Source organism: Eschscholzia californica, unplaced genomic scaffold (assembly GCF_041429995.1).
Source record: "Eschscholzia californica isolate CP2 unplaced genomic scaffold, dmEscCali1.0.p SCAF_2, whole genome shotgun sequence".
In the NCBI taxonomy this organism is placed as follows: Eukaryota; Viridiplantae; Streptophyta; class Magnoliopsida; order Ranunculales; family Papaveraceae; genus Eschscholzia; species Eschscholzia californica.
Window position 1 is genome coordinate 36,141,982 of NW_028238309.1, and position 4,768 is coordinate 36,146,749.

The window sequence follows — 4,768 nt, forward strand, 5'->3', positions numbered from 1 at the left end:
GCTGCTGGACGCGTCTCCTGGACGTGTCTCAGCAGCTGCTCTGGACGCGTCCAGTGAACGCGACCAGCAGCTTCTGTCCGGCCATTCCTGGCCGGACACCAGGGTTTCCAAAACCCTAGTTTCCAATTTTTTTTTTTTTTTTGTGCAAATCTTATTTGCTAACTTCCAATTTTAAAACTCTTACTATATTTAGAAATCTTTTAGAACACTTCTAAAATTTTACAAAACTTGTAGAAACTTTTAAAATTTTCCAAATTTTGTTTTGAGAGTTTCCTAAAACTCAAAACACTTCTTTTAGAACACTTCTAAATTCCAAATTTTTGTTTTCAAAAGTTTCCAAAACTTAAAAACAACTCTTAATCAAACCAATTTTGGATCAAAATCTAGGTTTTTGAAACTTTTTCAAATAACAATTTTGAAATCAATTTGAAAAATCTTTGAATCCAATTCAAAATTAATCAAATTTTTATGTTTTGAAACTCTTTTAAACATAACTATCAACTTAATCAAGCATGGATTAGTCCGAAATTCAATCAAATTGAGTTTTTAAAACACTTTCAATCATCAATTTGATTCTCAATTTGAAATTCATTGAATCCCATTCAATAATATCAAATTGTGAGTTTAAATAATTTTAAAACACTTTTAAAATACTTTTATAAACTCAATTTATTAAACTATCAATCATATCCAATATGAACTAGTTCGATTCTTAGCAAAAACTAGTTCATTGCAAGAGGCTCTGACGCCACTGTTGGGATTTAAACCCTTATACTAGTGTTTATAGCGGAAATAAGACATCTAATGTCTACATTAGTATCCCCAGGATCACATGCAAAACTTGTAATTAAACTAATGGAGATAGTAGATTACCTTAATCGCTTTTCCCTCGAACTAGTTGAATTGATTGAAGAAGACCAAGAGCTTCAAGTGTAGCTCCTCTACTTGGGACACGAGTAATCAACTTTATCTCCCACCTTGTTGTATAGCTAGCACACCAATGGTGGTTGGATAGAAGAACACCTTCTTCTTTGACTAGATTGATAGTAATGGGAATTAGCTCACTTTCTCCTCTCTACTTGATGTGGTAGAGTAAGAAAGCTTAGAGAGAAATTCCACACCTTATTCTCTGCCCTAAGAGTGTTTATATAGAACCCTAATAAGAATCCACCTCCTTTTAGGTTTCCTAAAACACCCTTTAGAATAAGATTTAGGGAAATAGTCGAAAATAGCAACTATTGGTATTTTCTCAATGAGGTAATAACTAAAAAGGTCAAAATAATATTGAAAATGAGTAGAAAAACACAAAACATTTGAAAATTATTATTCAGGTCAAAAAGTATACAAAGACTAAATTAACCTTTTTTGTCTTTTTGTGTAACTAAATTCTGTTATTTTTCTTTAAACTTTAAATTGCTATAACTTTCGTTTGAGATGTCGGATTTCAATAAAATTTATATATTTAGAAATGATTTTTCATTAGCTTTCTAACAAGATCCATTTTCAATACTTTTTTTCTCAAAAAAACCCCCAGAAAAAATGGTGTTTTTACGCTAACGTTTTTATGCAAATACGTGTTTGCATAATCTGTTCTGCAAATAACTGTTTGCAGCAATCTGTTCTGCAAACAAACGTTTGCAAACAAGTTCTGCAAACATGTCTTTGCATTTGCGATATTGGATACATGTGTTTGCATTTGCGATTTTGCAAACTGCGTTTGCATGTGCGACAATGCAAACTGAGTTTGCATTTACGACATTACAAATTCAGTTTACAAACGAATTCTTAAAAATGGAAAACAAAATTATGCAGTAGAAGAGTTAGTATAATCGAAACAAAATTCTGCCGAAATATGATCGAATGCCAAGTTTAGAACTTAATTTACAACCCATGAATCTCTTAAAGTCCTCATCCGAATATGACTTGGGCAACTGAGGATCTAACGTTTTTCTGCAAACACGTGTTTGCACAATCTGTGCTGCAAACAACTGTTTGCAGCAATCTGATCTGCAAACAAACGTTTGCAAACAAGTTCTGCAAACATGTGTTTGCATTTGCGATATTGCAAACTGCGTTTGCATGTGCGACAATGCAAACTGAGTTTGCATTTACGACATTACAAAGTCAGTTTACACACGAACTCTGAAAAATGGAAAACAAAAGTATGCAGTCAAAGAGTTAGTATAATCGAAACAAAATTCTGTCGAAATAACATTGAACGCCAAGTTTAGAACTTAATTTACAACCCATGAATCTCTTAAAGTCCTTATTCGAATACGACTTGGGCAACTGAGGATCTACGAGAAAAGGCGAGTACGTCCTCAATAATATTTTCTTTTTTCGGAACCTTAAAAAGAAGTAATCGAGATAGGAAACAAATGAAAAATGCAGTCACTAAGATACTGAAGTTGTTTATTTGTGACCCTTTTTCTTCCACAAGTCGCCGAACATTCGAATTCTATAGCCTTTCTTTTTTCCACTGTCAAATCCATTTTCAAAATCATCGTGCGTTAATGGTGAAGGACGGAAACCAGAATATCCACGATCAAAGAGTTGTTTGTCCATTGACCCACATCTCCCAACAACTCTCCCATTCATATCTACTCCGAATAGTAGTTGTTGCTGCATCAACAACTTTCCTCCATTGTTCGGTTTGCACGGTGAATTTCTGCATCAACATACTCAAAGACTTTAGACACTGCCGTATTAGAACAAGACTAAGACAGACGTATGAACAATTACCTTTGTAGTCATATTGGACATCACTCATCAATAATAAAAGAATATTTTTTGAGAAGTAGATAGGATATTTAGTTGATCATACAATTTACAATTACTAGTGTATTCATGAACGATAACAAAAATCAACAATGAGACTGAATAATGATTCAATACTCACTTGATTGAAGTTCGTGTTCCATTTTGAGAAGGCTCCTAGGTTAGTTCCTTGGAGCTTTATATTTGTCGGCATACTTCCTACGAAACAACCAAAAAATGAGATTAATAGATAAGACATTGAAAGAGATGTAAGAAACTCCAAAATAGCGAGGGGAAAGCAAACATAACAGTGGAATGATTTGCATCTTATACTTTTTAAGCAAGATAAGCTACATCACACATTCATGCTTTATGACTGTCAGTTTCTGTTACTTCAAAACTAGGATCTAGCAACTCCACCCATCTCATACATCCGTGTACAAGTAGCAATCAATTTAGTGGTAGCTTATAGGAATAGTGTGAAGAATAATAGAAGAGAAACTAATAACCAACTTCTATATCTGCAGGAAAGTCCTTCACATGTAGAATTAGATGAAAAAATAACTTCATTATGCCGGATCATTTAGTTAAAACCTCTTATCATTAATATACCCAAACCAGAACAAGAAAGATAGGCTGAAGCCAACCTCACCAATCAAGACAATGAATAAACATCTCACAAATTCTAAAACAACATTGAGGATCCATTATTCCCTAAAAATTTTAACCTTGATGGTCAATGAATATGGTCGAATTCATGCTCACATGTCATAGTATAAGAATTGGTCTATAAAAAAAATCCCAAAAAAACGGTTTGTTTCTTAATCATGCCCAATTTTGTTCTCCCCTTAATGAAGTTCAATTCTAATAATGAAATTTTCACCTATTTGAACAACTGGAAGAGAATTGAGGCTCTCATTCCCAATCCAAACGCTGGACTCCCAAGCAGCTAAAATAATTTTCCATCTAATTTCACATTCTCTAACTACAAATAAAATAACAATGAATTAACAAACTGATTCAATCAAAAGGTTTTCTTGTTCTTATTTGATTGATTAGATAAGTTATGAGGACTCAGTATTTACCTTTGTTTTTCAGAATTAGCTACAAAAAAAACCCTAAACCGATATATGTCTTTTGGAATTAAAAACTTCCATTAACAATGAATAACAATGAATTAACAAACTGGTTCAATCAAAAAGTTTTCTTATACTTATTTGATAGATTAGATAAGTTATGAGGACTCAGTATTTACCTTTGTTCTTCAGAACTTAGCTGGAAAAAAAAATCCCCTAAACCGATCTATGCCTTTCTAGAATTACAAGCTTGCATCAACACAAACCCTAAACCAAATCTTTTATTTTCTCTCCATGTTTTGTTTTCATTTTTCAATCAAAGAGGCAGATAATTCTCCGATGTTCAAGTTTGTTGATTTCAGAATTCGAAGAAGAAGAACCAGAGAAGGAGAAGACGAAGAAGAAGCAAAATCCTAAATTTTGGGGTTTCTAGAGAGAGAAAATGAGTTGTAAAGAGTAAGGGCAGATTTGGAATGAGAAGAATATAAAATGACCTTTTTACTAATTATCTATATTATTATAAGCTTTATGTGTCATTAGCAATAAAATTTTGACAGCTTTTAGATAATAGAAAAAGATAATTGCTTTTTTAGTTATTATGAAAAAAAATTGTACCTAAACAACTTCCCTTTCTCAATTCCCTAATGAGATGACGTCCAAACCCAGCCAAAATTGGCAGATTTAATGTTCATAACATAAGGAAACGTCCCTCCAAAAATCAGCCCAATCCGAGCCCTAGAAGTGCCCGAATCGGCTAAGGCCCAAAAACCCTGTTTTTGGCCTTTTTGTACTATCTTTGCCTAATTCCTTTTTAGGCCTATGAGATATGTTTATGGGACACTCCCATGATTATATCTCACTCCCACTAGTCATATTCTAGATCAATTTGACACTCTTATGTGTAACCCGTTGTAGGATCCGATCGAAGTTAGCCG

The 4,768-nt window shown here is 33.2% G+C and overlaps 1 long non-coding RNA gene across 1 annotated transcript; it reads right to left on the reverse strand.

The window, feature by feature from the left end:
- Positions 1–2,323: 2,323 nt before the first annotated feature.
- On the reverse strand, positions 2,324–4,226 carry LOC147557621 (uncharacterized). The gene is made up of 3 exons (XR_015235320.1): positions 4,013–4,226; positions 2,900–2,976; positions 2,324–2,668 (listed from the first exon to the last, which is right to left on the reverse strand). It is a non-coding gene; the product is annotated as an uncharacterized LOC147557621 (long non-coding RNA).
- Between the last annotated feature and the right edge of the window lie 542 nt (positions 4,227–4,768).